We start from the raw sequence: 12,924 nt of genomic DNA on the forward strand, positions 1-12,924 counted from the left end.
AATCACGTAGTAATGTGGTAACACACTGAAGCAGTCAATTAAACCTGGTTTCGATCAATATTTCAGAGGATAACAACGGTTAGGTCTGGGTTAGGTCTGGGTTATGCCCGCATCTGGCTCATGATTTCGCCATTTTCGCAAACTTGTTGGCCAGATCCTGGGTATTTTCCGTGTTTGAAACACGTAGTAATGTGGTAACACACTGAAGCAGTCAATAATACCTGGTTTCGATCAATATTTTAGAGGATAACACCGGTTAGGTCTGGGTTAGGTCTGGGTTATGCCCGCATCTGGCTCATGATTTTGCCTTCTTCGCATACTTGTTGGGCAGATCCTGGGTTTTTTTCGTGTTTGAATCACGTAGTAATGTGGTAACACGCTGAAGCTGTCAATTAAACCTGGTTTCGATCAATATTGTAGAGGATAACACCGGTTAGGTCTGGGTTAGGTCTGGGTTATGCCCGCATCTGGCTCATGATTTTGCCTTCATCGCATACTTGTTGGCCAGATCCTGGGTTTTTTCCGTGTTTGAATCACGTAGTAATGTGGTAACACACTGAAGCTGTCAATTAAACCTGGTTTCGATCAATATTTTAGAGGATAACACCGGTTAGGTCTGGGTTAGGTCTGGGTTATGCCCGCATCTGGCTCATGATTTTGCCTTCATCGCATACTTGTTGGCCAGATCCTGGGTTTTTTCCGTGTTTGAATCACGTAGTAATGTGGTAACACACTGAAGCAGTCAATTAAACCTGGTTTCGATCAATATTTCAGAGGATAACACCGGTTAGGTCTGGGTTAGGTCTGGAAATGCGCGCATCTGGCTTATTCTTTCGCCTTCTTCGCATACTTGTTGGCCAGATCCTGGGTTTTTTTCGTGTTTGAATCACGTAGGAATGTGGTAACACACTGAAGCAGTCAATTAAACCTGGTTTCGATCAATATTTTTGAGGATAACACCGGTTAGGTCTGGGTTAGGTCCGGGATATGCCCGCATCTGGCTCATGATTTTGCCTTCTTCGCATACTTGTTGGCCAGATCCTGGGTTTTTTTCGTGTTTGAATCACGTAGTAACGTGGTAACACACTGAAGCAGTCAATTAAACCTGGTTTCGATCAATTTTTCAGAGGATAACACCGGTTAGGTCTGGGTTATGCCCGCATCTGGCTCATGATTTTGCCTTCTTCGCATACTTGTTGGCCAGATCCTGGGTTTTTTTCGTGTTTCAATCACGTAGTAATGTAGTAACACACTGATGCAGTCAATTAAACCTGGTTTCGATCAATATTTCAGAGGATAACACCGGTTAGGTCTGGGTTAGGTCTGGGAAATGCGCGCATCTGTCTCATGATTTTGCCTTCTTCGCATACTTGTTGGCCAGATCCTGGGTTTTTTTCGTGTTTCAATCACGTAGTAATGTGGTAACACATTGAGGCAGTCTATTAAACCTGGATTCGGACAGTATTTTAGAGGATAACACCGGTTATGTCTGGGTTAGGTCTGGGATATGCGCGCATCTGGCTTATGCTTTCGCCTTTTTCGCAAACTTGTTGGCCAGATCCTGGGTTTTTTCCGTGTTTGAATCACGTAGTAATGTTGTACCACACTGAGGCAGTCAATTAAACCTGGATTCGGACAATATTTTAGAGGATAACACCGGTTAGGTCTGGGTTAGGTCTGGGTTATGCCCGCATCTGGCTCATGATTTTGCCTTCTTCGCATACTTGTTGGCCAGATCTTGGGTTTTTTTCGTGTTTGAATCACGTAGTAATGCGGTAACACACTGAAGCAGTCAATTAAACCTGGTTTCGATCAATATTTTAGAGGATAACACCGGTTAGGTCTGGGTTAGGTCTGGGTTATGCCCGCATCTAGCTCATGATTTTGCCTTCATCGCATACTTGTTGGCCAGATCCTGGGGTTTTTCCGTGTTTGAATCACGTAGTAATGTGGTAACACACTGAAGCAGTCAATTAAACCTGGTTTCGATCAATATTTCAGAGGATAACACCGGTTAGGTCTGGGTTAGGTCTGGGAAATGCGCGCATCTGGCTTATTCTTTCGCCTTCTTCGCATACTTGTTGGCCAGATCCTGGGTTTTTTTCGTGTTTGAATCACGTAGGAATGTGATAACACACTGAAGCAGTCAATTAAACCTGGTTTCGATCAATATTTTACAGGATAACACCGGTTAGGTCTGGGTTAGGTCCGGGATATGCCCGCATCTGGCTCATGATTTTGCCTTCTTCGCATACTTGTTGGCCAGATCCTAGGTTTTTTCCGTGTTTGAATCACGTAGTAATGTCGTACCACACTGAGGCAGTCAATTAAACCTGGATTCGGACAGTATTTTAGAGGATAACACCGGTTAGGTCTGGGTTAGGTCTGGGTTATGCCCGCATCTGGCTCATGATTTTGCCTTCTTCGCATACTTGTTGGCCAGATCTTGGGTTTTTTTCGTGTTTGAATCACGTAGTAATGTGGTAACACACTGAAGCAGTCAATTAAACCTGGTTTCGATCAATATTTTAGAGGATAACACCGTTTAGGTCTGGGTTAGGTCCGGGATATGCCCGCATCTGGCTCATGAATTTGCCTTCTTCGCATACTTGTTGGCCAGATCCTGGGTTTTTTTCGTGTTTGAATCACGTAGTAATGTGGTAACACACTGAAGCTGTCAATTAAACCTGGTTTCCATCAATATTTTAGAGGATAACACCGGTTAGGTCTGGGTTAGGTCTGGGTTATGCCCGCATCTGGCTCATGATTTTGCCTTCTTCGCATACTTGTTGGCCAGATCCTGGGTTTTTTCCGTGTTTGATCACGTAGTAATGTGGTAACACACTGAAGCAGTCAATTAAACCTGGTTTCGATCAATTTTTCAGAGGATAACACCGGTTAGGTCTGGGTTATGCCCGCATCTGGCTCATGATTTTGCCTTCTTCGCATACTTGTTGGCCAGATCCTGGGTTTTTTTCGTGTTTGAATCACGTAGTAATGTGGTAATACACTGAAGCAGTCAATTAAACCTGGTTTCGATCAATATTTTAGAGGATAACACCGGTTAGGTCTGGGTTAGTTCTGGGATATGCGGGCATCTGGCTTATGCTTTCGCCTTTTTCGCAAACTTGTTGGCCAGATCCAGGGTTTTTTCCGTGTTTGAATCACGTAGTAATGTTGTACCACACTGAGGCAGTCAATTAAACCTGGATTCGGACAGTATTTTAGAGGATAACACCGGTTAGGTCTGGGTTAGGTCTGGGTTATGCCCGCATCTGGCTCATGATTTGCCTTCTTCGCATACTTGTTGGCCAGATCCTGGGTTTTCTTCGTGTTTCAATCACGTAGTAATGTAGTAACACACTGATCCAGTCAATTAAACCTGGTTTCGATCAATATTTCAGAGGATAACACCGGTTAGGTCTGGGTTAGGTCTGGGAAATGCGCGCATCTGTCTCATGATTTTGCCTTCTTCGCATACTTGTTGGCCAGATCCTGGGTTTTTTTCGTGTTTCAATCACGTAGTAATGTGGTAACACATTGAGGCAGTCTATTAAACCTGGATTCGGACAGTATTTTAGAGGATAACACCGGTTATGTCTGGGTTAGGTCTGGGATATGCGCGCATCTGGCTTATGCTTTCGCCTTTTTCGCAAACTTGTTGGCCAGATCCTGGGTTTTTTCCGTGTTTGAATCACGTAGTAATGTTGTACCACACTGAGGCAGTCAATTAAACCTGGATTCGGACAATATTTTAGAGGATAACACCGGTTAGGTCTGGGTTAGGTCTGGGTTATGCCCGCATCTGGCTCATGATTTTGCCTTCTTCGCATACTTGTTGGCCAGATCTTGGGTTTTTTCCGTGTTTGAATCACGTAGTAATGTGGTAACACACTGAAGCAGTCAATTAAACCTGGTTTCGATCAATATTTCAGAGGATAACACCGGTTAGGTCTGGGTTAGGTCTGGGAAATGCGCGCATCTGGCTTATTCTTTCGCCTTCTTCGCATACTTGTTGGCCAGATCCTGGGTTTTTTTCGTGTTTGAATCACGTAGGAATGTGATAACACACTGAAGCAGTCAATTAAACCTGGTTTCGATCAATATTTTACAGGATAACACCGGTTAGGTCTGGGTTAGGTCCGGGATATGCCCGCATCTGGCTCATGATTTTGCCTTCTTCGCATACTTGTTGGCCAGATCCTAGGTTTTTTCCGTGTTTGAATCACGTAGTAATGTTGTACCACACTGAGGCAGTCAATTAAACCTGGATTCGGACAGTATTTTAGAGGATAACACCGGTTAGGTCTGGGTTAGGTCTGGGTTATGCCCGCATCTGGCTCATGATTTTGCCTTCCTCGCATACTTGTTGGCCAGATCTTGGGTTTTTTTCGTGTTTGAATCACGTAGTAATGTGGTAACACACTGAAGCAGTCAATTAAACCTGGTTTCGATCAATATTTTAGAGGATAACACCGTTTAGGTCTGGGTTAGGTCCGGGATATGCCCGCATCTGGCTCATGATTTTGCCTTCTTCGCATACTTGTTGGCCAGATCCTGGGTTTTTTTCGTGTTTGAATCACGTAGTAATGTGGTAACACACTGAAGCTGTCAATTAAACCTGGTTTCCATCAATATTTTAGAGGATAACACCGGTTAGGTCTGGGTTAGGTCTGGATTATGCCCGCATCTGGCTCATGATTTTGCCTTCTTCGCATACTTGTTGGCCAGATCCAGGGTATTTTCCGTGTTTGAAACACGTAGTAATGTGGTAACACACTGAAGCAGTCAATAAAACCTGGTTTCGATCAATATTTTAGAGGATAAGACCGGTTAGGTCTGGGTTAGGTCTGGGATTTGCGCCCATCTGGCTTATACTTTCGCCTTTTTCGCATACTTGTTGGCCAGATCCTGGGTTTTTTTCGTGTTTCAATCACGTAGTAATGTGGTAACACACTGAGGCAGTCTATTAAACCTGGACTCGGACAGTATTTTAGAGGATAACACCGGTTAGGTCTGGGTTAGGTCTGGGTTATGCGCGCATCTGGCTTATACTTTCGCCTTTTTCGCAAACTTGTTGGCCAGATCCTGGGTATTTTCCGTGTTTGAAACACGTAGTAATGTGGTAACACACTGAAGCAGTCAATAATACCTGGTTTCGATCAATATTTTAGAGGATAACACCGGTTAGGTCTGGGTTAGGTCTGGGTTATGCCCGCATCTGGCTCATGATTTTGCCTTCTTCGCATACTTGTTGGGCAGATCCTGGGTTTTTTTCGTGTTTGAATCACGTAGTAATGTGGTAACACACTGAAGCTGTCAATTAAACCTGGTTTCGATCAATATTGTAGAGGATAACACCGGTTAGGTCTGGGTTAGGTCTGGGTTATGCCCGCATCTGGCTCATGATTTTGCCTTCATCGCATACTTGTTGGCCAGATCCTGGGTTTTTTCCGTGTTTGAATCACGTAGTAATGTGGTAACACACTGAAGCTGTCAATTAAACCTGGTTTCGATCAATATTTTAGAGGATAACACCGGTTAGGTCTGGGTTAGGTCTGGGTTATGCCCGCATCTGGCTCTTGATTTTGCCTTCTTCGCATACTTGTTGGCCAGATCCTGGGTTTTTTTCGTGTTTGAATCACGTAGTAATGTGGTAACACACTGAAGCAGTCAATTAAACCCGGTTTCGATCAATATTTTAGAGGATAACACCGGTTAGGTCTGGGTTAGGTCTGGGATATGCGCGCATCTGGCTTATGCTTTCGCCTTTTTCGCAAACTTGTTGGCCAGATCCTGGGTTTTTTCCGTGTTTGAATCACGTAGTAATGTTGTACCACACTGAGGCAGTCAATTAAACCTGGATTCGGACAGTATTTTGGAGGATAACACCGGTTAGGTCTGGGTTAGGTCTGGGTTATGTCCGCACCTGGCTCATGATTTTGCCTTCTTCGCATACTTGTTGGCCAGATCCTGGGTTTTTTTCGTGTTTGAATCACGTAGTAATGTGGTAACACACTGAAGCAGTCAATTAAACCTGGTTTCGATCAATATTTTAGAGGATAACACCGGTTAGGTCTGGGTTAGTTCTGGGTTATGCCCGTATCTGGCTCATGATTTTGCCTTCTTCGCATACTTGTTGGCCAGATCTTGGGTTTTTTTCGTGTTTGAATCACGTAGTAATGTGGTAACACACTGAAGCAGTCAATTAAACCTGGTTTCGATCAATATTTTAGAGGATAACACCGGTTAGGTCTGGGTTAGGTCTGGGTTATGCCCGCATCTGGCTCATGATTTTGCCTTCATCGCATACCTGTTGGCCAGATCCTGGGTTTTTTCCGTGTTTGAATCACGTAGTAATGTGGTAACACACCGAAGCAGTCAATTAAACCTGGTTTCGATCAATATTTCAGAGGATAACACCGGTTAGGTCTGGGTTAGGTCTGGAAATGCGCGCATCTGGCTTATTCTTTCGCCTTCTTCGCATACTTGTTGGCCAGATCCTGGGTTTTTTTCGTGTTTGAATCACGTAGGAATGTGGTAACACACTGAAGCAGTCAATTAACCCTTGTTTCGATCAATATTTTTGAGGATAACACCGGTTAGGTCTGGGTTAGGTCCGGGATATGCCCGCATCTGGCTCATGATTTTGCCTTCTTCGCATACTTGTTGGCCAGATCCTGGGTTTTTTTCGTGTTTGAATCACGTAGTAACGTGGTAACACACTGAAGCAGTCAATTAAACCTGGTTTCGATCAATTTTTCAGAGGATAACACCGGTTAGGTCTGGGTTAGGTCTGGGTTATGCCCGCATCTGGCTCATGATTTTGCCTTCTTCGCATACTTGTTGGCCAGATCCTGGGTTTTTTTCGTGTTTGAATCACGCAGTAATGTGGTAATACACTGAAGCAGTCAATTAAACCTGGTTTCGATCAATATTTTAGAGGATAACACCGGTTAGGTCTGGGTTAGTTCTGGGATATGCGCGCATCTGGCTTATGCTTTCGCCTTTTTCGCAAACTTGCTGGCCAGATCCAGGGTTTTTTCCGTGTTTGAATCACGTTGTAATGTTGTACCACACTGAGGCAGTCAATTAAACCTGGATTCGGACAGTATTTTAGAGGATAACACCGGTTAGGTCTGGGTTAGGTCTGGGTTATGCACGCATCTGGCTCATGATTTGCCTTCTTCGCATACTTGTTGGCCAGATCCTGGGTTTTCTTCGTGTTTCAATCACGTAGTAATGTAGTAACACACTGATCCAGTCAATTAAACCTGGTTTCGATCAATATTTCAGAGGATAACACCGGTTAGGTCTGGGTTAGGTCTGGGAAATGCGCGCATCTGTCTCATGATTTTGCCTTCTTCGCATACTTGTTGGCCAGATCCTGGGTTTTTTTCGTGTTTCAATCACGTAGTAATGTGGTAACACATTGAGGCAGTCTATTAAACCTGGATTCGGACAGTATTTTAGAGGATAACAACGGTTATGTCTGGGTTAGGTCTGGGATATGCGCGCATCTGGCTTATGCTTTCGCCTTTTTCGCAAACTTGTTGGCCAGATCCTGGGTTTTTTCCGTGTTTGAATCACGTAGTAATGTTGTGCCACACTGAGGCAGTCAATTAAACCTGGACTCGGACAGTATTTTAGAGGATAACACCGGTTAGGTCTGGGTTAGGTCTGGGTTATGCGCGCATCTGGCTTATACTTTCGCCTTTTTCGCAAACTTGTTGGCCAGATCCTGGGTATTTTCCGTGTTTGAAACACGTAGTAATGTGGTAACACACTGAAGCAGTCAATTAAACCTGGTTTCGATCAATATTTTAGAGGATAACACCGGTTAGGTCTGGGTTAGGTCTGGGTTATGCCCGCATCTGGCTCATGATTTTGCCTTCATCGCATACTTGTTGGCCAGATCCTGGGTTTTTTCCGTGTTTGAATCACGTAGTAATGTGGTAACACACTGAAGCTGTCAATTAAACCTGGTTTCGATCAATATTTGAGAGGATAACACCGGTTAGGTCTGGGTTAGGTCTGGGTTATGCCCGCATCTGGCTCATGATTTTGCCTTCTTCGCATACTTGTTGGCCAGATCCTGGGTTTTTTTCGTGTTTGAATCACGTAGTAATGTGGTAACACACTGAAGCAGTCAATTAAACCCGGTTTCGATCAATATTTTAGAGGATAACACCGGTTAGGTCTAGGTTAGGTCTGGGATATGCGCGCATCTGGCTTATGCTTTCGCCTTTTTCGCAAACTTGTTGGCCAGATCCTGGGTTTTTTCCGTGTTTGAATCACGTTGTAATGTTGTACCACACCGAGGCAGTCAATTAAACCTGGTTTCGATCAATATTTTAGAGGATAACACCGGCTAGGTCTGGGTTAGGTCCGGGTTATGCCCGCATCTGGCTCATGATTTTGCCTTCATCGCATACTTGTTGGCCAGATCCTGGGTTTTTTCCGTGTTTGAATCACGTAGTAATGTGGTAACACACTGAAGCAGTCAATTAAACCTGGTTTCGATCAATATTTCAGAGGATAACACCGGTTAGGTCTGGGTTAGGTCTGGAAATGCGCGCATCTGGCTTATTCTTTCGCCTTCTTCGCATACTTGTTGGCCAGATCCTGGGTTTTTTTCGTGTTTGAATCACGTAGGAATGTGGTAACACACTGAAGCAGTCAATTAACCCTGGTTTCGATCAATATTTTTGAGGATAACACCGGTTAGGTCTGGGTTAGGTCCGGGATATGCCCGCATCTGGCTCATGATTTTGCCTTCTTCGCATACTTGTTGGCCAGATCCTGGGTTTTTTCCGTGTTTGAATCACGTAGTAATGTGGTAACACACTGAAGCAGTCAATTAAACCTGGTTTCGATCAATATTTTAGAGGATAACACCGGTTAGGTCTGGGTTAGGTCCGGGTTATGCCCGCATCTGGCTCATGATTTTGCCTTCTTCGCATACTTGTTGGCCACATCCTGGGTTTTTTCCGTGTTTGAATCACGTAGTAATGTGGTAACACACTGAAGCAGTCAATTAAACCTGGTTTCGATCAATATTTTAGAGGATAACACCGGTTAGGTCTGGGTTAGGTCTGGGATATGCGCGCATCTGGCTCATGATTTTGCCTTCTTCGCATACTTGTTGGGCAGATCCTGGGTTTTTTTCGTGTTTGAATCACGTAGTAATGTGGTAACACACTGAAGCTGTCAATTAAACCTGGTTTCGATCAATATTTTAGAGGATAACACCGGTTAGGTCTGGGTTAGGTCTGGGTTATGCCCGCATCTGGCTCATGATTTTGCCTTCTTCGCATACTTGTTGGCCAGATCCTGGGTTTTTTTCGTGTTTGAATCACGTAGTAATGTGGTAACACACTGAAGCTGTCAATTAAACCTGGTTTCGATCAATATTTCAGAGGATAACACCGGTTAGGTCTGGGTTAGGTCTGGGTTATGCCCGCATCTGGCTCAAGATTTTGCCTTCTTCGCATACTTGTTGGCCAGATCCTGGGTTTTTTTCGGGTTTGAATCACGTAGTAATGTGGTACCACACAGAAACAGTCCATTAAACCTGGATTCGGACAGTATTTTGGAGGATAACACCGGTTAGGTCTGGGTTAGGTCTGGGTTATGTCCGCACCTGGCTCATGATTTTGCCTTCATCGCATACTTGTTGGCCAGATCCTGGGTTTTTTCCGTGTTTGAATCACGTAGTAATGTGGTAACACACTGAAGCTGTCAATTAAACCTGGTTTCGATCAATATTTCAGAGGATAACACCGGTTAGGTCTGGGTTAGGTCTGGGTTATGCCCGCATCTGGCTCAAGATTTTGCCTTCTTCGCATACTTGTTGGCCAGATCCTGGGTTTTTTTCGGGTTTGAATCACGTAGTAATGTGGTACCACACAGAAACAGTCCATTAAACCTGGATTCGGACAGTATTTTGGAGGATAACACCGGTTAGGTCTGGGTTAGGTCTGGGTTATGTCCGCACCTGGCTCATGATTTTGCCTTCTTCGCATACTTGTTGGCCAGATCCTGAGTTTTTTTCGTGTTTGAATCACGTAGTAATGTGGTAACACACTGAAGCTGTCAATTAAACCTGGTTTCGATCAATATTTTAGAGGATAACACCGGTTAGGTCTGGGTTAGTTCTGGGTTATGCCCGCATCTGGCTCATGATTTTGCCTTCTTCGCATACTTGTTGGGCAGATCCTGGGTTTTTTTCGTGTTTGAATCACGTCGTAATGTGGTAACACGCTGAAGCTGTCAATTAAACCTGGTTTCGATCAATATTGTAGAGGATAACACCGGTTAGGTCTGGGTTAGGTCTGGGTTATGCCCGCATCTGGGTCATGATTTTGCCTTCATCGCATACTTGTTGGCCAGATCCTGGGTTTTTTCCGTGTTTGAATCACGTAGTAATGTGGTAACACACTGAAGCTGTCAATTAAACCTGGTTTCGATCAATATTTTAGAGGATAACACCGGTTAGGTCTGGGTTAGGTCTGGGTTATGCCCGCATCTGGCTCATGATTTTGCCTTCTTCGCATACTTGTTGGCCAGATCCTGGGTTTTTTCCGTGTTTGAATCACGTAGTAATGTGGTACCACACAGAAACAGTCCATTAAACCTGGATTCGGACAGTATTTTGGAGGATAACACCGGTTAGGTCTGGGTTAGGTCTGGGTTATGTCCGCACCTGGCTCATGATTTTGCCTTCTTCGCATACTTGTTGGCCAGATCCTGGGTTTTTTTCGCGTTTGAATCACGTAGTAATGTGGTAACACACTGAAGCAGTCAATTAAACCTGGTTTCGATCAATATTTTAGAGGATAACACCGGTTAGGTCTGGGTTAGGTCTGGGTTATGCCCGCATCTGGCTCATGATTTTGCCTTCATCGCATACTTGTTGGCCAGATCCTGGGTTTTTTCCGTGTTTGAATCACGTAGTAATGTGGTAACACACTGAAGCAGTCAATTAAACCTGGTTTCGATCAATATTTCAGAGGATAACACCGGTTAGGTCTGGGTTAGGTCTGGAAATGCGCGCATCTGGCTTATTCTTTCGCCTTCTTCGCATACTTGTTGGCCAGATCCTGGGTTTTTTTCGTGTTTGAATCACGTAGGAATGTGGTAACACACTGAAGCAGTCAATTAAACCTGGTTTCGATCAATATTTTTGAGGATAACACCGGTTAGGTCTGGGTTAGGTCCGGGATATGCCCGCATCTGGCTCATGATTTTGACTTCTTCGCATACTTGTTGGCCAGATCCTGGGTTTTTTTCGTGTTTGAATCACGTAGTAACGTGGTAACACACTGAAGCAGTAAATTAAACCTGGTTTCGATCAATTTTTCAGAGGATAACACCGGTTAGGTCTGGGTTATGCCCGCATCTGGCTCATGATTTTGCCTTCTTCGCATACTTGTTGGCCAGATCCTGGGTTTTTTTCGTGTTTGAATCACGTAGTAATGTGGTAATACACTGAAGCAGTCAATTAAACCTGGTTTCGATCAATATTTTAGAGGATAACACCGGTTAGGTCTGGGTTAGTTCTGGGATATGCGGGCATCTGGCTTATGCTTTCGCCTTTTTCGCAAACTTGTTGGCCAGATCCAGGGTTTTTTCCGTGTTTGAATCACGTAGTAATGTTGTACCACACTGAGGCAGTCAATTAAACCTGGATTCGGACAGTATTTTAGAGGATAACACCGGTTAGGTCTGGGTTAGGTCTGGGTTATGCCCGCATCTGGCTCATGATTTGCCTTCTTCGCATACTTGTTGGCCAGATCCTGGGTTTTCTTCGTGTTTCAATCACGTAGTAATGTAGTAACACACTGATGCAGTCAATTAAACCTGGTTTCGATCAATATTTCAGAGGATAACACCGGTTAGGTCTGGGTTAGGTCTGGGAAATGCGCGCATCTGTCTCATGATTTTGCCTTCTTCGCATACTTGTTGGCCAGATCCTGGGTTTTTTTCGTGTTTCAATCACGTAGTAATGTGGTAACACATTGAGGCAGTCTATTAAACCTGGATTCGGACAGTATTTTAAAGGATAACACCGGTTATGTCTGGGTTAGGTCTGGGATATGCGCGCATCTGGCTTATGCTTTCGCCTTTTTCGCAAACTTGTTGGCCAGATCCTGGGTTTTTTCCGTGTTTGAATCACGTAGTAATGTTGTACCACACTGAGGCAGTCAATTAAACCTGGATTCGGACAATATTTTAGAGGATAACACCGGTTAGGTCTGGGTTAGGTCTGGGTTATGCCCGCATCTGGCTCATGATTTTGCCTTCTTCGCATACTTGTTGGCCAGATCTTGGGTTTTTTTCGTGTTTGAATCACGTAGTAATGTGGTAACACACTGAAGCAGTCAATTAAACCTGGTTTCGATCAATATTTTAGAGGATAACACCGGTTAGGTCTGGGTTAGGTCTGGGTTATGCCCGCATCTAGCTCATGATTTTGCCTTCATCGCATACTTGTTGGCCAGATCCTGGGGTTTTTCCGTGTTTGAATCACGTAGTAATGTGGTAACACACTGAAGCAGTCAATTAAACCTGGTTTCGATCAATATTTCAGAGGATAACACCGGTTAGGTCTGGGTTAGGTCTGGGAAATGCGCGCATCTGGCTTATTCTTTCGCCTTCTTCGCATACTTGTTGGCCAGATCCTGGGTTTTTTTCGTGTTTGAATCACGTAGGAATGTGATAACACACTGAAGCAGTCAATTAAACCTGGTTTCGATCAATATTTTACAGGATAACACCGGTTAGGTCTGGGTTAGGTCCGGGATATGCCCGCATCTGGCTCATGATTTTGCCTTCTTCGCATACTTGTTGGCCAGATCCTAGGTTTTTTCCGTGTTTGAATCACGTAGTAATGTTGTACCACACTGAGGCAGTCAATTAAAC

The sequence above is a fragment of the Colletes latitarsis genome, unplaced genomic scaffold (assembly GCF_051014445.1).
Source record: "Colletes latitarsis isolate SP2378_abdomen unplaced genomic scaffold, iyColLati1 scaffold0002, whole genome shotgun sequence".
In the NCBI taxonomy this organism is placed as follows: domain Eukaryota; kingdom Metazoa; phylum Arthropoda; class Insecta; order Hymenoptera; family Colletidae; genus Colletes; species Colletes latitarsis.